Source organism: Macaca thibetana, chromosome 4 (genome assembly GCF_024542745.1).
Source record: "Macaca thibetana thibetana isolate TM-01 chromosome 4, ASM2454274v1, whole genome shotgun sequence".
In the NCBI taxonomy this organism is placed as follows: Eukaryota; Metazoa; Chordata; class Mammalia; order Primates; family Cercopithecidae; genus Macaca; species Macaca thibetana.
The window spans coordinates 33,477,078-33,499,358 of NC_065581.1; the positions used below are offsets into that span (position 1 = coordinate 33,477,078).

The following is a 22,281-nucleotide window of genomic DNA, read 5'->3' on the forward strand; positions in this document are numbered from 1 at the left end:
GCACCTTGTGGAACGGATCACAGCCCGGGCCTGGCTGTCAGGAGAATCAGGCTTGGTGGCCACCCACAAGGCCAAAACCCTGGACGACCTCGGGCAGAGCCTCTTCCTCAGGGGCAGGAACTGGGCGCCCTTGGCAGGATGGGACAGTGGCCTTGCCGCTGGCCGGGTCCTCAAAGTGAGGCCACTCCCATGGCCCACCCCGGGGCCACTGAAGGGTGGCCCCAGCTCCATACCCTCCCCACAACTGCAGGGTGAGAGCAGCAACGCAGGAGTGGTAAAGGCTATGGGCGTGGGGGTGGTCCCGCGGCTGCTCTAGGGTCCGGGCAGTGCAGTCCGCTGCCTCAGTGACACGAGGCACAGGGGACATGGGGCACAAGGGTCCCACCACGGCCACTGCTCCCACAGTGGCTCCTGCTGCCACCGCTTGCAGCTTCCTGCTACAGCCCGCCACTCTGGACAGCTTGCCACTGCCAGCATCACCACCCTTTCACCCTAAAATACTAAGGTGAACCTTAGCTGGCTTTCCTAGATTACTACCATCACAATTCGCTTCTTCTTTTCACAATTTGTTTCTTTTTTCTTTTTCTTTGTCTTTTCTCCTTCTTTCTGAAGGAGTGTGATAGAGTGGCTGAGCTTGAGGGGTGTATAATTTGGTTCAGTCTACAGTGTACCATTTACTAGTGTATCTTTGCAAAAGTTGTTTTATCTCCGTCGTTTTAGTCTCTCCACCTGTAAGCATGAAAAAGGTGTTTATTTTACTGAGCTGATGTGAGAATTAAATAAAAACATGAAGTATAGAAAGCTTTTAGTACAATTTTGAGTACAAAGTAAAATGCTCATTTTTATTGCAGCATGATGAGAATCCTGCTTCTGGAAACACTAAGGCACATAAGGAAGGAGTGCCTATCAGAACTGTGGTACAGTGTGAATTACTGCAGAGCTTCATACGTACAGTTGTACTTTGAAGTCCATTCTGAATCTTAGATGTCACATTTATGTAAATAAAAAGCATAATAATTATCTAAATGTAGAATTATATGTTTAAAATTATATGGTTATGTCAACTGATGTAATTCATAGTTTTTCCCTAGGGTTCTCTTTGCTGAACATTCTGTAACGTATTAGTTAGTACAGTCTTCTTATATCTTCCCTTATGATAAGACAAAAGAAGCATAACAGTAAAGGGCCACAGCTTCAATCAAATGAGGAAATCCTAAAGGGAACCAGGAATGAGGGATTGAATACTCTTCACATAAAATTATTTTAAAACACAGTGGTTCTGTCAACAGCTGACTTTGAGTCCTTGATCGATCTCTCAGCCCCCTGAATACTCTGATTGGACAGTTGACCTTTTCACATTGTTAGGGTAAGTGCTATACAAAGGCACCTTCAGACCCGCCATTGCACATAGGTGGCCCCTGCAAGCCCCTTGTCTGTGTGTGTTCTGGAGGTGCCACTAAACTTGGGGGCAGCAACAGGAAACACATTTGAAAAAAACCTTTTTACTCAAATTAAATTATTAACAAACTTTCTATTTCCTTTAACTTACTAAAGACATCCCTATCTGGAAATAGGTATAGATTACATTCTCCAGTCAGCAGCTGTCATTCTGTCATATCATCAGATACCCGGGGCTGTTGTTCCTTGAGGCATCCACAGAATCACAGCATTTTCCAGTATTGAGAGACCTGAAAGATCGCAGTGCATTCATATCAACTGTGAGACATGAAGTAATTTTCCCAAATCGACAGCATTAAGATATGGTGCAATAAGGACCAGATGAAAGGTGTCATGATTTTCAACCATGTTCCCTCCATCTCATTTACTACTAAACACAGTCACTGTTGCAAATACTTCTGTTGTCAAGTGGGAAATGAATGCTCTTACAAGACTGCATTTTGTGAACACATCACTGACCAGCACAGAGCTGGTTCACAATAAGGACCCAATTAAAGTGTTTTACATGGAACTGGGTCAAACCTTCCAAGTACGAAATTAAAACAATCATTTAAAGAAGGAAATTGTTTCAGAAGGGGACCTTCATACAGCATCTCTGAGCAGCAACTGATGATGCTATTGAACTCAGATGCTGATTGGTTCTCCAACACGAGATTACCCAATCCAGGAGCAAAGAAATTAGTAACTTACTCCCTATGTTTGGGATGTGAGTAGAGGGAGGTCATAGTTCTCCGTGAATGTGAGACTTGCCTGCGACCCTGGCACCTGGTCCTGTCCTGTTCTCCAGCACGGTGTGTCTTAGGCTCCCTGGAGGCTCCTGCATGGCAGCTCTGACTGTGACGCTGATGGTGCTGAGCTCCCCACTGGCTTTGACTGGGGACACCCGACGTAAATGCACATTGTGGGTGCTGAGCTACTATAAGGTGGGTAAAGTAGGGAGCTAAATTCATCACTGTGCCCAGGCCATGTCCCTTAAGAATTTGTGACGTTTTCAACAGGGATTGCCCATCTTTATCATATGGATCCCAAATTATTTCCTCCACAAAAGGAGCTTGTCTACTTGCCCTCTCCATGAGACTGTGTAAGGGGCCTTTGTATAGGCCATTTCTCTTTAAATCTCCACCAATAAAACGTTTGCATCACATTTCCTCAGGGTCTTTAGAGGATTTAAAAATAAGGATGCTAAAATAAATTCCCAATACAGCACTTACCTTTATTATGTTGACTTATTTCAGACAAAATGAGGTTTTTTTACTGAAAATTTTGTGGGAGTCAAGGGAATTCAAAGTGTCTCTCCTAGACAATCCAGTGTTATGTCCTCCACAGGACCTGTGGTGTTGGACCCTCTTCCTCATATGTGAGGATATACCAGTGGCCTCCCCATTGTCTCCTTTCTTTTCTGTCTGAACTCTAATCTTTATAAAGCCTATAGTGTATGTAGGTTCTTTGACAAAAATTATGCTTAGTGCTCTTTCTTTCTTATGGGGAAAAATCCCTGGAACTGAAGCTGAGATCTTTAGTACTCACTGTACAGGCAAAGAATATCTATGGGGTGTTCTTCGGTGCCTAAAGGACTTAAGGCATCCTCTGAACACATGGCCCAGGTTAGTGTTTATTATAAATCTCTTTTAACCTTTCTATGCTAGCTTCTCCTACATACTCTAACTAGACACCACAAGAAGAGATACAATGAGTGTAGGATAAAATGTATGAAATTATATTTTCTAAGTCAAAAATAGTCAAATATCAGAAATTTGCTAAGGTTCAAACTATTTACTCTGAGCCGAGTTACTGAGATAATGTGGACATTGTTCACATCTCATAGGACTGAAAGTCAATGAGCAAGTCTTGGAAACTCATTGTCTTACTCGGGTCTTGTCCTAAATTTTATAAGTTCACCCATTATGCCCTTGGCTTTTCTTAATTAGCCATGTCTGCTTACCTCTTCCTCCAGTTTCTCTCTATTTTTCCCCAGCTCTGTTGTCATTATTTCCTGAAATCCTTAAAGCTTGCACAGACTCAGAGCACTATGAGGTTTATCTCAAGAGATAATTTCTTCTTTTTTTCAGACAAGGCCTGGCTCTGTCACCCAGGCTGTAGTGCAGTGATGTAATAGAGGCTCGCTGCAACCTCTGCCACCAAAGCTCAAGTTATCCTCCCTTCTCAGCCTCCAGAGTAGCTGAGACTATAGGCAGGAAACCACACCCAACTAATTATTGTAATTTTGGTAGAGACTACGTTTTGCCATGCTGCCCAGGCTGATCTTAAACTCCTGGGCTCAAGTGATCCTCCTGCTTCCCAAGACGCTAGGATTACAGATGTGAGCCACCGTGCCTAGATGAAAAGTGATGAATCTTAATTTTTTTAAAAAAATTATTTTTTCTTAAAATTACTGTTTCCTTGGTTGAACACAGTGGCTCACGCCTGTAATCCTGGCACTTTGGGAGGCAGAGGTGGGCAGATCATGAGACCAGGAGATCGAGACCATCCTGGCCAACATGGTGAAATCTGTCTTAACTAAAAATAAAAATGTTAGCTGGGCATGACGGTACGTGCCCATAATCCCAGCTATTTGGGAGGCTGAGGCAGGAGAATTGCTTGAACCTGAGAATCGCTTGAGCCCAGATCATGCCACTGCATTCCAGCCTGGTGACAGAGTTAGACTCCATCCCAAAAAGAAAAAAAAAAAAAAAAGAATTACTGTGTCCTTATCTGTGAATTATTCTTCCAACTAGAAGGAGGAGAAAGAAGAAGTTTGACTGTATTTCTCTGCGGAAAGAGAAGGGGTCTAGTATGACATCAAAATGAAAGAGTGCTGGAGCTTGAGCCCCTTCTTACTTTCCAGGATCCACACAGTGATCAGTTCCCAGAACCCTGGTTTATTCATGTAAACCACACTTATTTTTATCAGCAGCTACTGTGTACTGGGCTCCCTTCTAGGTTCAAATCACTCTATTTGAGTAAGATGGAGTGGATTCGTCCCTACTCATGGAAGTTACACAATCATAGAGGAGATAGACACTAACCCAATAATCATTTAACAAAGAAGAAAATTTTAGAGAGTCATCGTGCACAAAAGAAAAGACATGAGGTCTGTGGAAAGAGAGAATTGGATTTACCCAACTTTAGTTCATATGCTTAGGCAGCTCTACCTGAGAAAGTGACATTCAGCTGAGACAACAAAATAAGTAGACAACCATGTGAAGATCTAAGGGCCAAATGTTCCAGAGAGACACAAATGGGGGGAAAACCCTGGTGTGGGAAATTGTGTACAGGGACAGAAAGAAGGCTCAAGGGACTGACGTATAAGAAGCAAGGAAATGGAGAGGCAGAAGATGAGGTAGGATGCAGAGAGGAAGTCAGAAGCCTCATCATATTAGACCCTGATGTTGATAGTAAGAAATTTTAATTTTATTTAAACAGATATGGGAAGCTACTGGATGGTTACAAGGAGAGTCCATTTATATTCAATTTTTAAAACTAATTCTAGTTACTCTGACGGGGATTAGATTGCTGGGGTTCACAAGTGGTCAGGAAGCCTATTTAGAAGCACAGCAGGGAATCCTTAGGGAAAACAGCTCAAGGCTTTCTGGTGTGCATTAGTGATAAAGACAGTAAAAACCCTAAGTGGACAGACTCGGCATGTATTTTGCTCAGCTTGTTAATGGATTACTGTAAAGGGGATAGAACAATCAAGCTTATTCCTAAGGATTTTGTCTTGACAAATAAGTGAATGGTGGTGGTGTTTATTGAGATAGGAAAAAATTGTGGGAGGAAATTATTTGAAGTGGGTGGTTAGAAATGATTTATTGATATTTATGTGGAACAATCAGAAGGTCAATGGAATTTGAGAGACTCACGGTGAGTCCAGGGCTGGAGGTGTTTATGCTGACAGCATCAATACGTGGACTGTGTTCAATTCCAGGGAGTGGAAGAGGATACATGGGGTAATAGCTTGTGTGTAGAAAAAAGAAGGCGGCACAGGCGAGCGAGGGGACTGAGAGGGAGTCCCAGGGATGTTGGAAAAAAACAAGAGAATATAATGCATGTAAGTCAAGTAAAATAGGTTTTTTTCAAGAAGAAGTGAGAGGTCAATGAGTATCACTCAGTGGGTGAAGTGAAAATTTGAGAGAGGAGCGAGTGCTGGGTTTGCTGGAGTTGATATTTGCAGTCACTGGAGTATCCAGGATGGAAAATGGATTATATCATTTGAAGAGCGAGTAGAAGTGAGGACGAGGTTAAGGTTGACTGTTTTGAGTAGCAAGCTTCAGGGAAGGACTGCACTCTGGGTTCAGGGAGCCAGCTGAATCTAAAGGAAAAGGCTAAAGAAGCTGAAGAGAAGGAGGAGGACCTGTGAACCAGAGATGCTCAGTCATTACTGGCAAAGAAATATGAGAGGGTCCCTGTGTGTAGTGGTGACTGCTCATGCAAAACGTCACACAGCCAATATTTCACACAGCCCATATGTATTAGTGACTTAGAATATACCAGCTATTACTCTAAGTCATGAGAATGGAGTGATGAATAAAATGAATCTGGTCTCCATCAGTACAGGTCATATAACATTTTGCAGTGACTGTGTTCCAGGTCTATGAATTTCAGTATGCAATTTCAGTAATGATCCTATTGTATCAGTGGTGTTTAAAAACATACACATCTCTGGAATCTAAAATTGAGAGGTTATAAGTAAAACCCAGTATCCCAAATGTAGTGCTAGAAATCAGATTGCAGTTTAAATCTGAGCATGTAGAAAGTCCCTTTCTCCCATGTCAACAGATGCCTTTTGTGTGAGGTTTGTTCAGGTATACTGCTTTATTAGACATAAGCTAATGTTTCTGCCCTATGTTTTCAACATGACAACTCTTTATGAAACTAGTAGAAGAACAGAAGACAATTGCACATTCATGATGAAGACAGTAATTGCTTTAGAATCAAGGAATAGGAAAAACAATGTGAGCTGCTGCTAAAGGGATCATAAAAATTAAAATGGAAATATATTTGAGTGTTTATTATGTGGTCAGTGCTAAGAAGAGTCATTTAATTTTACCTTTAAAATAATCCTGTGAGGATGATGCTATTATTAAATGTATTTGCTAGATTACAAAAAGGCTTATGGTTGGTAAAAATTTACTGAAGGAGAAGAGATCATGTTTCCATTCAGATTTTCTGATTCTAGAGATTGAGAGTGTCCATCATTAGTGAGTAGTGACGAGATTGTGTCTGAATTATTGACAGAATTCCTGATATGCATATGTGTCATATTGTTTCTTGAGGTGGGAGCAGAGATGCAAGGGCTGCTAGTTCCAATGTAGAGGAGAAACTTTCATTCATTTTGCATTTATCATTTTAAAAGTTCTGTATGTCTACCCTGCGCATGTGTTGAAGAACACAAGGAAGTATTAAATCACTCCTTGTTCTGAGGTTTGACTAGCAAGTTGGCCGGGGGTTGCCAAATAAAATACAGGTTCCTAATTAAATCTGAATTTCAGATACACACCATAATTTATTGGAAATCCAAATTTAACGGGGCATCCTCTGGTTTTCTTTGCCAAACTTTCAACCCTGACTGGGACACATGAGCATGGATTACCGTGCTAACCATGCAAGCCACAATGACAGCGACTTGACACATGTTTATTGTTTAACTTTCTCTCTGCAAAGAAAGTGCTTACCTAATTTAAGAATAAAAAGACAGACATTTTTGATCCAGGGCATTGTTTCTAAAAGGCAAAGGAAGTTTTGTGAAGGTCGTACTCAAAGTCTGGAGAGCTGTTCATTTTTTGTAAACTGTCTGTATGAGAAGGTCATTTTCTTGGTTTCTCCCTTTCTGAGGGGACTTGACTACAAAACCTAGAGTTCTGCCTCTGGCCAAGGCTGGTAATTTGATGCCTGCTAGTATTGTTGGGAATGGGAGACTGAAAGACATGAGTTAGTTGGGGCTTTAAACGGGAAGAAAATGGCTGTGGTTGTGATTCACTACTACAGATAATCAGTGGACCAGTGGCACAGAAATTAAGAAAGAAGGTGCTATGAAAGATAAATGATATGATTTAGTGACTGATTGTTAAGGCAAGGAAATCAGTAAATCTTGGTTCTTAACAAGTTCATTTTCTGGAAACATAGCACTGTATTGGGACCAGATTTCTACAACACTTTCATTTTGTGTAGGACCAAGATTTTCAACAGATATTTTTCAAAGTAATTCTCAGCTTCTCCATAACTAATAGTGGCTTGTTCTACACAGATTTTTTCAGATGGTTCACACACATGATTCTTACCCAGGGATAGTTCACCACCCCTCCCTTTCTTCCCATCAGTCCTGGGGAACGTGTGGCAATGTTTGGAGGAATTTTTGGTTGTCACAACAGGGATTTCTTCTGATATGCAATGAAATGAAGCCAGGGACACCTCTAGAGAACCTGCAATGTACACAACAGCCTCCATAACCAATAAAGAATTATCCAGTCCAAAATGTCAATAGTGCTGAGGCTGAGAGCACTGGTTCACACTGTGCTCTTTCTGAAAAGTCTAGACTCACATCTTTTTTTTTTTTTTTTTTTTTTTTTTTGAGACGGAGTCTCGCTCTGTCACCCAGGCTGGAGTGCAGTGGCGCGATCTGGGCTCACTGCAAGCTGCACCTCCCGGGTTCATGCCATTCTCCTGCCTCAGCCTCCTGAGTAGCTGGGACCACACGCGCCCGCCACCACACCCGCCCGCCACCACACCCGCCTAATATTTTGTATTTTAAGTAGAGACGAGGTTTCACTGTGTTAGCCAGGATGGTCTCGATCTTCTGACCTGGTGTTCCATCCGCCTCAGGCTCCCAAACTGCTGGGATTACAGGAGTGAGCCACCAAGCCCGACCTATACTCACATCTTTTATATACTCACCACCCAATTTACTTCTTTATGATTAATTTTTGTTTATTTCATTATAAAAAAACTGGACCGTTGCATAAATTCAACCACTTTCTTGCTGAATCCATTTAGTGTAGAGAGCCAGAGGCCGGAGAATCATGACCAACTCAGCATTCCACTGAGGCTATATGATCAAACAGCAAACTGTTTATCATGAATGCAGAACAGGGGCAAACTCTTCTCTGTGCCGGCTGCCAGAAGGTTTGCTGAGGGCAATCACTCCCTGGCTCAGGGCTCTTTGAGTTTATCTACTGGGACATCTAGAGCCATATTGTTCAAGGAATACAGTCTTGCAAGGCTGCTCTGGAGCAAGCAACAGACCTACAACCACCCCCTTCTCACTATCTCTTTTCCATAAATTACAAGAGAGCTCAAAGTTCAGGGCCCTTGTTCATGAAGAGCAAGGTGCCCTGACCCCTTCTTCCAAATGTACTCTTTTGTCTTTATTCCTGCGTTCGTCCTCCTTTGTTCAGTCCAACAGAGTCCTTGGCATTGTGACATTCAAACAGCATCAGGGCAACACTATAGTGGTTTCTAAACCCAGGGACATGAGGCTGTGAACAAAGAAGTTCTGCTGGAGCAGAGGAACTGAAATTGACAGGACAAATGCAGACCCTGGGATGAGTCTGCTGGCAGCAGATATAAGGTCAGTGCCCTAAAGAGTTACTGCGAGCAATATAAACATCAGATTCCTCGTACCTCTGCTGCAGAAATGCTAACCTTAACTCTAGCTTTTGAGAATGCAAACACAGATTGTAAATGTGCATTGGCACTTGTGAGGTATACAAAAAAACTTGGGAAATTTTCTCAGAGCTTGTCAAGATGTGGGAACTGAGCTTCATCGCTCTACAATATTAGCTCAGGCAATGGCTAATTTACCAGTTGACAAATCTAAAAGGAGCCAAGGGTCAAACCCTAAAATGGGAAGATGTTATAATTGTGGAAAAACCGGACATTTTAAAAAGCAATGCCGCCAGATCTCAGGACAGAGAGGACTTTACAATGCAGTGCCTCACCCAGCGGGAAAAAACACCAGGACGTTGTCCCAGCTGTAACAAAGGAAATCATTGGGCTAATCAGTGCCGCTTAAAATTTCATCAAAATAGCACCCCTCTGTCAGGAAACTAGAAGGGGGCCTGGACCCAGGCCCCTCAAACAATGAGGGCATTTCCAGTTCAGACCACAGTCCCACTTCAGGGATGGGTCTCAGGAGAAACATTGATTCCTGGTGTTCCTCACCCCAGGAACACTAGGAAGCGCAGGATTCGATCTCCCCACCAGAGAAAGAACTACACTAGTTGGAGGAGACAAACCTACCAAAGTTCCCACTGGCATTTGGGGACATTTACTAACAGGATACATAGGACTAATTTTAGGCAAAAGCCCCCTTAACTTGCAAGGCATCACTGTAGTCCCTGGAGGAGTTGACTCCGATTATGAAGGAGAAATCCAAGTAGTTTTAATGTCAAAAGATCTTTGGGTTTTTGAACTGGGAGAATATATTGCTCAATTGTTGCTTATTCCCTGCAAGTTACACCCTTCTCCACAAAAGGAGAAACAAGAAAATAAAGGGTTTGGGAGCACAATTACATGGAAAATCTATCTATCCCAGCCCATAGCCCACAAGTAGACCCACCTGTGTAGTACAAATTAAAGGAAAGAAGTTTTATGGGCTTATGGATCCAGGAGCTGAAGTGTCAGTAATATCCAGTAAGGACTGGCCCCCAGTATGGTCTCTCAGACTAACCTCCACATCCCTAGTGGGAGTAGGAGCAGCTAAAAGTGTTCAACAGAGTGCTGAGATTTTACCTTGTCTTGGTCCGGATGGACAGCCATGTACTTTTCGGCCTTATGTTGCAAATATAGCAATCAATGTATGGGATCGAGACTTACCTACACTGTGGAATGTGAGACTTACAAATGAAAGGTTTGATAACCCAGGATTTAAAATGTTGAAGGACATGGGATATCAGAGTGGGAAAGGTTTAGGGAAATTCCTACCAGGAAAACCTAACCCGATATCATTAACTGAAAAAACAGATAAAAAAGGGCCAAGACGTCAGGATTTCTAATGGGGGTTATTGATATTTCTCCTCCAACCTCTGCCTTACCATTAGAATGGCCAGTGACAAACCCGTATGGGTGGATCAATGGCCCCTATCACAGGAGAAGCTGATGCAACTTCAGCAGTTAGTATAAGAACAACTGGACACAGGACATATAGACGAGTCAGTTAGCCCTTGGAATTCACCAGTGTTTGTTATTCCAAAAAAGTCCAGAAGATGGCGACTGCTGCATGATTGGAGAGCTATTAATGCACAGATTAAACCAACGGGTCTGTTACAGCAAGGTGTGCCAACTCCAGTGGTCATTCCTAGAGACTGGACTCTTGCAGCAATAGATCTTAAGGACTGTTTTCTTCACTATACCATTACACGGGAAGGATAAGCCTTGATTTGCCTTCCCTGTGCCTTCTATTAATCAAAGAGAGCTTGTTTCTTGCTATCAATGGAGAGTTTTACCCCAAGGCATGCTTAACAGTCCTATACTATGTCAGCATTTTGTAGGACAGGCATTAAAGGAGCCTCGAAATATGTTTCCTGCTGCTTACATCATTCATTTTATGGATGACATTTTTTTGTCCACTCCTACAGATCAAATCTTATATCATTATTCAGAGAAACAAAGCAGGTTTTAACTAAATGGAATCTCAACTCTCAAAATAGCTTCAGAAAGGGTACAAACAACTTCACCTACCATTACTTAGACAATATTGTTACTGAAAGAAGTGTACAGCCTCACAAAGTAGTTCTCCATAAAGACAGGTTACAGACTTCAATGATTTTCAACAGTTGTTAGGGGATACTAATTGGCTGCACCCGATGCTAGGTATTGCCGCTTATCAACTTACACATCTTCATCAAACCCTACAAGGAGAGTCTTCATTAGATTCTCAGTGGCAATTGACCAGAGGTAGAGTTGAGTTACAGCTTATGGAACAGATGCTTCAGCGACAGCATGCCTCCTGGCCACAGCTACAAAAACCTTTGCTTTTACTCTCCCTCAGACAAAATTTTGCAGTTTTATAGACTCTATTCTTTCATTTTTCCTGTGATTACTCATCACAAGCCTATTCCAGGGAGACAAACCCATTTTACTGATGGCTCTTCCCAAGGTTGTGCAGCTATTTATGGACCCAAGCAAACTCAAACAATAGTGACCTCCTGGGTTTCAGCTCAATGCTCAGAGTTGATTGCCATTGATTGCCATTGCCAGAGTTGACTGCCATTGCCAGAGTTGATTGTCATTCAGGTTTTACAGCTCACAGCTTCAGATCCTGTCAACATTGTGATTCAGCTTATGTTGTACATGAAGCCAGTCACATAGAAACTGCTACAATTAAAAGTACCTTAGAACCAGAACTGCTTAATTTCTTCCTAAGACTTCAGCAAACTATTCGCTCTCATGCAGCTCCTTTTTGTATTTCTCATATTCGCTCTCACACACACACTTCCTGGAGCACTATCTCTAGGTAATGATAGAGCAGATATATTGACTGGTTCTATGTTTCAGCAAGCTCAAGCCTCTCATGTATTACTGCATCAAAACACCTCTGCCCTTACTCGTATGTTTCACTTGTCTCACAGCCAAGATAGATCTATAATACAAGCCTGTCCTATTTGCCAGCATGTCCCTGGAGCCACACCTGTAGAAGGATGTAATCCACCAGGCTTGGCTCCAAATGAAATTTGGCAAATGGATATTACACACATAGCAGCCTTTGGTAAGCTTCATGTGCCTATAGACACTTATTCACATATGCTGCATGCTACATGTCAAACAGGTGAGACAGCTGGTCACGTGCGGCAACATTGTCTGTCGTCATTTGCTCATGCGGAGATACCTAAACAATTAAAAACTGACAATGGACCTGCTTATACTAGTCATGCTTTTCAGAATTTCTTACAGCTTTGGGCTATAACCCATAAAACAGGAATTCCTTATAATCCTAGAGGACAAGACATTATAGAGCGGGCATGTTGGAAAGACAAAAAAGAGGAGTAGGAGACAAGTTACCACTGCAATCAAAGTTACACTTAGCCTTATTTACTTTAAATTTTTTGACTCGTGGTATGGATGGCAAGACTCCAGCAGAAAGACATTGGCCACTGTTAGAGAAAAAGAGGAGAGGTTTTCCGAAAGTGTTATGGAAATCCCCGGAAAAAGGACAATGGAAAAGTCCGGTGGATTTACTGATGTGGGGACGAGGGTATGCTTGTGTTTTTACAGGAGATGGACAAACTGTGTGGGTGCCTTAAAGGTGCGTGCGACCATGGAACAGGAGACTGGAGTAGCACAGGGCGGCCAACAATGGGCCCAGTCCCTCCATTATGAGCCATGAGCCAGCTGAGCCTGAGTGCGAAGACAGAGAGAAGGCTGATCAGAGTCACAATGACATCAATCCCCATAAACTGGGGTAACTCAGGAAAACCATGCAGGAAGCTAAGAAACTACTGGAGCATCAGGGACAGGCAAAAACCCCTGATTCCAAGTTCTTGGCTATGATAGCCGTAACGTCTTGTGCAGTATGTTTTCCCTCTGCAGAGGTAAAAACATATTGGGCATATGTTCCCAATCCCCCAGCTGTATGGCTCATACTCTGGAGTGACACTCCTCCTGAGACTTATCATGATCAGGGAGCGTCGACTCCAGGACCCCTAACTCCCCATGACATAGAAAGTTAGACTCTCAGAACAATGTCATCAATTATACCGCTCCACTGGAAGGACTCCCTTTGTGTATCACCGCAAAGACGTCGTTCAGCCATAGCTGTCTTACAACTCAAGCTCAAACATGGTTGAGTCACTATGGAAAAATCATGTACTTGTTAAGTCTTGGTTCTATTAATGTAACTGGTGTGCTAACTAACCATTCCTGGGCCAGTCACCCTAATTGTGCTGACCATATGGAATGGATTCCCTTCAATAGTTCCTATCTCCCTCTGTGGACCCAGTGTCTTGGCCCACTGGCTAAAAATCAATCTATGTTAACTGGAGATATTGTGGATTGGGGGTCTAAAGGTCAACTAGATAGAAAAGCTAATGATCAGAAATCATGGCACAAACTTCGCTGGCATTGGTGGCAAGCTCATAATCCTTCTTCTTTATACCACACCAGGATCCAATCCCATTCTGCTGCCCAGATTGCTTGGCATGGAGCAGGCTTTAGCCCGCCTCTTCCTCAGTGGCATTATCTGGGGAGGAAGGGACTAATCCAAGAGATGTTGTGGAAGGCAGCACTCCCATTTATGAATGGCAGCATCTGGGTTGGGATATTATCCAATAATAGCAATAGTAAGCGACACAGTTTTAATGTTACATTTGTAGGGAATATCACCACTCAATTACGGTTTGTGTTTTCACCTGTAAATCTTGCCAGTTATATCACTGCATTAATCATAGCACTTTGCAAACACATAATATCTCTACCTTGATAATTTTGGGTCGCATCCCTTGACTATGGACTCCCATTAGTCTGTCCAAGCCTTGGACTGCCACACCTGCTTTGCATTATGTGAAACTTTTTCTAACTCAGCTTACTCATCATGCCCGTAGAGTCTTAGGCATGATAATTTTTGTTCTTGTTTCCTTGGTCACACTAATAACTTCTGTTGTGATGTCCTCTGTAGCTTTGCACAGTTCTATTCAAACAGCTTATTACATGGAGAACTGGAAGCGTATGGCTGACCAGGCATGGCTACTTCAGAATAAAATTAACACTGAGTTAAAAACTGAAGTGGTAATGTTGAAATCCACGGTTCTATGGTTAGGAGAACAAGTACAAAGCTTACAGTTGCAGCAGCAATTGCATTGTCATTTTAATCACACTCATATTTGTGTAACCAACTAAGAATGTAACCAAAGTGAGTATCCATGGGACCTTGTGAAAGTCCATTTGCAGGGAGCTTTCACATCTGACATCACCTTTGATATTGGTGAATTACAAAACAAAATTCTTGACTTAAATAAGCAAACTCAAGAATTTCAGCTTTCTTTAGAAGCCTGGACTGAATTCCAGCAAGGCCTGGAGAGATCCTTGGACCTACCTAAAACACTACCTTAACATCTCACATGTAATTCTGGGAATAATGTTGTTTTGTCTCTGTCTTCTGTTCATAGTCTGTAAAATTGGATGGACCACCAATCAGAAAATGAGAGCTGCCCAACCTGGCCTTACATTCTTACAATTAATACATAAACAGAAAGAGGGAAATGTAGAGAGCCGGAGGCTGGAGAATCGTGACCAACTCAACATTCCCCAGAGGCTATATGGTCAAACAGCAAACTGTTTATCATGAATACAGAATGTGAGCAAACTTGCTTCTGTGCCGGCACCAGAAGGTTTGCTGAGGGCAATCACTCCCTGGTGCCGGGTTCCTTGAGGTTATGTACTGGGACATCTAGAACCTATTGTTCAAGGAATGCAGTCTTGCAAACCTGCTCTGGATCAAGCAGCAGACTGACACACACCCCCTTCTCGCTATCTCTTTTCAGTAAATATGAAGGGAGCTCAAACCTCAGGGTCCTTGTTCACTAAGAGCAAGGTGCCCCCTGACCCCTTCTTCCAAATATACTCTTCTGTCTTTTGTCTTTATTCCCCTGTTCATCCTCCTTGGTTCAGTCCAACAGGGACCGTGGCAATTTAGTCAATGCAAGATCAATACCTTCATATTTATTTTTTGCCTTATGCAATATTTTTCAACATTTTCATGAGTTGTTGGTCATCACTATCTCTATTAACTTTCAACAGTTTGCCCTTGTAAGTCACAAATAGTGATGCTGCTGCAATTATTTTTCACTAACATGCCTCAGATTTCTGCAGTGATTCTACTTTAGATATTATTCACAATGTAAAATGCTCCTATTTATTCATTTCACTTTTACCCACAGGATTATTTTTAAGTGATTTTTGTCATTTTCACACTTCAATAAAACATAAAGACAAAACATCAAGCATATATACAAAGTGTTTTACATCTGTGTATATTTTCACACATATATGTATGTATGTTTATATGTATTGAAACTACAGAAGCACATGTCACCAATGAGAGCTCTGAGACACCTTTGACCACTTACCCTTATCAGATGAGATTTGACAAATGAGTTTTGGGAACAAATTTCTTTTAACTGAATTTCTGAGCTTTGTGGATTTAGAAATGCAAAGGAAGGTTTGTGGACATTTACAGGGATCATGGTTTTATTCTCCTTAAAACTCTTCGATACTTTCCCATTGTCTTTAGTATAAATCCAAAATCCTAACACCATCCACGAGACTCTTAATACCTGGCTTCTTGTGATTTCCCCAGGCTAATATTTTACCCTCCTTCCCCTCAGCCTCTCTGCTTTAGTGAACTTTGTTCTAGTTTCTTGAAGAAGTTCATCAATTCAAGCTTTTGTATATGGGATTTCCTAAACCTGAAATGTGCCTCCCGTTTTGTCCAAACAGACACACAGGCTCCACTCTGCCCCCTGGCTCACATCTGCTTAACCTGTCAAGTCCCATCTGAACTGTCACTCTTCAGAGGGTCCTTCTCTGGCACCCTAATGTAATTGAGATCATCCTATTATTCTCTGTTCTAGAACTCCCCACTTCTGACATTTCTCATTCCTGTCTAAGCTCTTGTGTGTTTGGTTTTGGCCATCGCTTTCACTGCTCTTTAATCTCCCCCAGCAGAGTGGAGAGGTCTGTTTTCCCTTGTTTGGATTCCTAGAGGCAGCGCAGGCCAGGCACAAGGTCAGCACTAAGGAAGTGTTCACAGGGTGAAGGCGGTGGGTGCTGTTTAAGGAGGGGTAAAGCCTGTGGGATGAGAGAAGGAGCAGAGAGTGTCTTTGGGGTGGAGGCTCCCAGGAGGAGGCAGCGCGGGCTGCGGTGCTTGACAGATCCTCCTCCAGCTCCTGCTTGGAGGTCTCCAGAACAGGCTGGAGGCAGGGAGGGGATCCCAAAAGCCTTGGAATCAGTGGTAGTTTTCCCGCCTGGTCCCCCAAACCCCTGTAGGCCTCAGGAAGACGGAGGATGAGTCCCTGGGCTGTGCGTGGTCAGGGTTGCAGGTGGGGCAGATCAAGGTTCCCAGGCCCCGCGCCCCGCCCAGAGAGCCCTGGATGGCGGCATTGCTGTCAGTGTCTTCCTCGGAGGCCATCCCTGTGACTGGATCGTTCGTGTCCCCACAGCAGGTTTCTTGGAGCAGGCTAAGTGTGAGTGTCATATCTTCAATGGGTCTGAGCAGGTGCAGTACCTGAACAGAAACATCCATAAACGGGGGGAGAACCTGGGCTTCCACAGCGACGTGGGGGAGTTCCAGGCGGTGACGCAACTGGGGCGGCCTGTCACAGAGTTACAATTACCGGGTTTTTGAGAGCTTCACGGTGCAGTGATGAGGTGAGAGCGGCGGGGGGCAGGGCCTGAGTCCCTGTGAGCTGGGAATCTGAGAGTGTGTGTGTGTGTGTGTGTGTGTGTGTGTTTGTGTGTGTGTATGTGAGAGAGAGAGAGAGCCATCTGTGAGCATTTAGAGTCCTCTCTATCCTGAGGAAGCAGTTCTGAGAGCACAGGTGTGTGTAGAGTGTGGATTTGTCTGTGTGTCTGTTGTGGGAGGGGAAGCAGGAGGGGGCTTCTTCTTATCCTTGGAGGTCTCTGTGGGGAGGTGACATGGGAGGCAGGTGCAGGGGACTGGAGAAAGAGGAGACCTTGATTGTCCTGGATCCTTAGAGATGCAGGGAAGGGAAGTGTAAGGTGTGTGTGGTTGGGGTGAAAGTTTAGGGGGGTATGGAAGGTTCGGGATAACGTGAGGGGGCCAGTTCCAGACTGTCCCTGGCACACACCCTTCATGTAATCTCTGAAATAAAAGTGCATGGTGTTTGTTTGCGAAAGCATTAGATTAACTTCTAAGGGAACTGAGGAGACCTCTGAGGCAATTCTGAAGCTTCTTTAGGTCTAAATTTCTTTTTTTGTTGTTTTCTTAGTGTGTATATTTTTACATAGCTGAAATGATTGTGAAACTAACTTCTTGAATTAAAGTTTTAGCACATTGTTATTATTTTATTATAATGCTAATAGTTTTCTAGTAGTTATGTATTATTATTTCATATGTAATAGTTGTGACACAACTTACCTCACTTTCTCTTTTGTTGACCTTTATTATGACATTCTCCAAAAGCTGAAAATGTATGTTTCTGGTTAATTTTTAATTTATATTTTTTGATTTGTAATTCTTTTCAATAATTTTGACCTATTTGTGTGCCGGTTATAATTACTGCTCTAAGAATTCCCTGTTGTATTTGGTAGGTAATGGACAATAATCTATTGTCTGTTATCTCTAGGGCTTAGTATTTTTCTCAGTGATTTTGTGGATTATTTGTACTGTAAGATTATTAACACTTTCTTGATATTTTATTCAGCATTTTCTCAAGTTTGTGGTTTGTATGTTGATTTTGAAAATTCTTTTCCATGTTAAGGATTTAAACGTTTTTTGTTTGTTTGTTTGTTTTGTTTTTTGGTTTTTTTTTTTTTTTTGAGACAGAGTCTTACTCTGTTGCCCAGGCTGGAATGCAGTGGTGCGGTCTCGGCTCACTGCAACCTCCACCTCCCAGGTTCAAGCGATTCTCCTGCCTCTGCCTCCTGAGTAGCTGGGATTACAGACACGCACCACCACGCTCGACTAATTTTTCTATTTTTAGTAGAGATGGGGTTTCACCACGTTGGTCAGGCTGTTCTCAAACTCCTGACCTCGGCCTCCCAAAGTGCTGGGATTACAGGCTTGAGCCACAGCACCTCGCCTGAACGTTTTTACTTATTAAAATATATTGCAAATTTTTATTAATGATTTACAATCTATCTTAAATCTACCATTTCGTGGTATTGTTGTCTCCAGGTTTCTCCTTCCTTCTTACAAAAATTGTATTGTTGAGAGTCTGCTAGTGTCAGGGATTTTCCTGGGCATAAGCACCCCAAGTAACGAGTCCCAGACCCTGCCTTGATCCAAACGTCCTTCTGGAAAAAAATCAGTTTACAATGATAGGTCTGATAATAGTTATGTTTGTTTTGCACGGGAGATGCATTGATCAGCTAAATGTAAATATAAGAACTTTCAAAATTAAAGTGGCTTTCCTTAATCCTTCTTGCTGCTTTAGGACTCATGCTTTTCTAGGAGAAAGAGTTGGAGAATCGACTGGGCGCTGTGGCTCACACCTGTAATCCCAGCACTTTGGGAGGCCGAGGAGAGTGGACGACGAGGTCAGAAGATGGAGACTATCCTGTCTAACATGGTGAAACCCCATCTCTACTAAAAATACAAAAAATTAGCTGGGCATGGTTGCATGTGCCTGTAGTTCCAGCTACTGGGGAGGCCGCAGCAGGAGAATCACTTGAATCGGGAGGCGGAGGTTGCAATGACCCAAGATGGCGCCACTGCACTCCAGCCTGGGCAACAGAGCAAGACTCCATCTCAAAAAATAAAAAGAATTGGAGAATCATTTCTGCTTGTTTTGCACAGGAGATGCATTGATCACCTAAATGTAAATATAAGAACTTTCAAAACTAAAATGACGTTCCTTAATTCCTAAATCTCAGGATTTTTTAGGAATATAAAGATTTGGGGAATCATTTCTCTCTGTCCCACGTTCCCGGGTCAGAACCATTTCTGTGGTGTTCTAAGGTGTGAGTGCATGGCGGCAGTATTCCTAAAAATTCATACTCGGTTTCCTCATGTACCCTACTCTGTCCCTTTATCTATCCACATTGTTTTAAAACATATTCTTCTCTCAAGGTGTAAGAGGATGATAAATAGGTGCCAAGTGGAGCACCCAAGTGTGATGAGTCCTCTCACAGTGGAATGGAGTGAGAAGCTTCTGACCTCATAAATTAATGGCTATCTTCAGTCATTGTTTTATATATTTTATGTAAATTAATCCTCATATAACCTCAAGAGGTAAATTAGTATAATTAACCTACATTATACGTGGGAAAGATGAGACACAGAAGAATCAAAAAACTGTTCCAGGATCAACCAGTAAAAGGCAGACCTTGGATTTGAATCAGGCAACCGGGCTCAGAAATCAATTTTAATTACTACACGCTGTACTTTCAAAAATTTGTAAACACTTTAACAATGCATGCCAATTTCAAGCTATGAAGAAACAAATACAATTTTTATAACATCTTTCAAATCAAATAGGTCCACACTATCAAGATTAAATTCCAGACTGATGACACTGTGAGGCCACATGGCCAGCTGTGCTGGAGGCCTGGTCAAGGTCAGAGCCTGGGTTTACAGAGAAGCAAACCGTCAAACAAGGAGACTCTAACTTCCTGATTCATTCTCTCTACCTTTTTTTCTCCTAGTCCAACCTAAGGTGACTGTGTATCCTGCAAAGACCCAGCCCCTGCAGCACCACACCCTCCTGGTCTGCTCTGTGAACGGTTTCTATCCAGGCAGCATTGAAGTCAGGTGGTTCCGGAACGGCCAGGAAGAGAAGGCTGGGGTGGTGTCTGCAGGCCTGATCCAGAATGGAGACTGGACCTTCCAGACCCTGGTGATGCTGGAAACAGTTCCTCGGAGTGGAGAGGTTTACACCTGCCAAGTGGAGCACCCAAGCGTGACGAGCCCTCTCACAGTGGAATGGAGTGAGCAGCTTTCTGACTTCATACATTTCTCACCCACCAAGAAGGGGTGCTAATCCCTGAGTGTCAGGTTTCTCCTCTCCCACATCCTATTTTCATTTGCTCCATGTTCTCATCTCCATCAGCATGGTTCACTGGGGGTAGCCCTGTAATAGCTTCTAGAAACACTGGTACCTCCTGGAGAAGCAGTCACGCCTGCCAGGCAGGAGAGGCTGTCCTTTTGCACCTCTCCTATTCTTCCGCAAGAGCTTTCTCAGGACCAGGTTGCTACTGGTTCAGCAACTCTGCAGAAAATGTCCTCCCTCGTGGCTTCCTCAGCTCCTGTTCTTGGCCTGAAGCCCCACAGCCTTGATGGCAGCGCGTCGTATTCAACTTTTGTGCTTCCCTTTACCTAAACTTTCCTGCCTCCCATGCATCTGTACTCCCCCTGGTGCCACAAATATGTTACATTATTAAATGTTTCTCAAACATAGAGTTAAAAATCATCTGGTCCATTTGGCTGCAAGGACTGGAAATAAGAAAAAGGGAAGATTATTTCCCAATAGAATAATGGTTTTCATGTGTATATAATAAGCGGGTGAGGTAAATGCACATGTTAAATAGCTTGATTTAGACATCCCACACTATAGGCATGTATCAAAACTTCATACTGTACAACATAAATACACTATACAATTTTTGCTTGTCAATTAAAAAAGTAAACCTAACATTCAAGAAGGCAGTGCATAAAAACTGAGAACAGACTATAACAACTGAAACAAACTCAGCAAACATGAGGTGAGAAACCAGCCAGCAAGTCCATCAGAGCTTTTCTTAACCCCGCCTACAATATTCTGAATCTATACCTTTAAATTAGTATATAGTTTTTCATTCCAGAGACTTCAATAATATAGTATTATCAAAGGACTTGTACAGATTTCAGAGAAAGGCAAATTTAGAAGACGGAGGGTTCTCCATTGTGTTCTATCTGAGAGTCAGCATCAAATATGTCAAATCTGAAAGTACATAATCAATTCAAAAGTTTACTTCAAAGAAATAATCAGTTGAGCATAATTTCTGTACTGTCAGAGACAACTGTTATTTTCAATCAAATTAAATGTTTATGCATATTTTGTTTTTAGTTATATGTTATTGTACATACACGGTAGTGCGTGTATGTATAAATCCTATAAGAATATAAATCCTATAGGAATATATTAAGCTGATAATTATGTCTGTTCTGTTTGATCCCAGAGTTGCAACAAATACGCTTTTTTCCCCTAAGTTTAGGAAATGATTTGTCTCATTTTATATGAGACTTGTGGTGTGGAATTCTAAGGTAGAACTAAAATGTGTGGGATGAATATTTGAATGAAGATGCTTCTGTTGAGAATAGCAGGAAATCCCATCTAGTAGATTTTTCTTTTCCTTTAACCTATTATCTCACATTGCCGCTAGATCCAACGCTGGGCATCTCCGGGGTTCCTCAAGTCAGGAGGCCACGGGCATCAGCAGTGATCCTGGAACTTCATAGCTCGTCTCTGTCACACACAGCACGTCCGCTTTCCTGAGGTGGTAGGAGGACCCCCACGGCCGCTTTAGGTTTCTTATTGTTTCACAACAACTCCCAAAGGCAGGAAAAGGATATGACTTTTTCCTGTGTGTCTTCATAAGGATCAACTAAACTGTTTCTAGAGTGTTCCCAGTACCCACTTTCTCACACATTGGAATGACTGTGGGATCACACGGGCTCAGACAAGCCAGGATTCAACCTTTGCAGAGTGGGCCTGATGCACATGGGAAGAAATGGAGTAAAATCATGTGTTTTTAAAAATAAAGAAATGGTGGATGGAGTAGGAGAGATTGATTTCAGAGTAGGGAAAGGAAAGATTATGGTACTATTAGGTTGTTAGTATTTGTAGTTAATTTCCACATGGAGGCCTAGAGATTCCTGATAGGCATCCTTAATTCAGGGTTTTTGGGTCTTTTTAAATACATAAATATTTATTATATATGTATTTAAATATATATATATTTTAAAAGCATAAATATATATCTATAAAATATGCATACATTGAGTATTAAATGTCAGCCATTAACTCAATTACAGTAAAAAAAGCAGGCAAAAAGGATTGTTTTTAGAACTCAAGTATGCTGACATGTTATTTTATGAGATAAATATATTTTCTAGGGAAATTTTTGAAAAAAAGCAGAATAAGGAATGACTAGCTCTACAAGGTGCTATTTTAA

The 22,281-nt window shown here is 42.3% G+C and overlaps 1 pseudogene; it reads left to right on the top strand.

Annotated features, from left to right (window-relative positions):
* The first annotated feature begins 365 nt into the window (after positions 1-365).
* Positions 366-20,115, top strand: LOC126953358 (HLA class II histocompatibility antigen, DR beta 4 chain-like; annotated as a pseudogene).
* Positions 20,116-22,281: the final 2,166 nt, after the last annotated feature.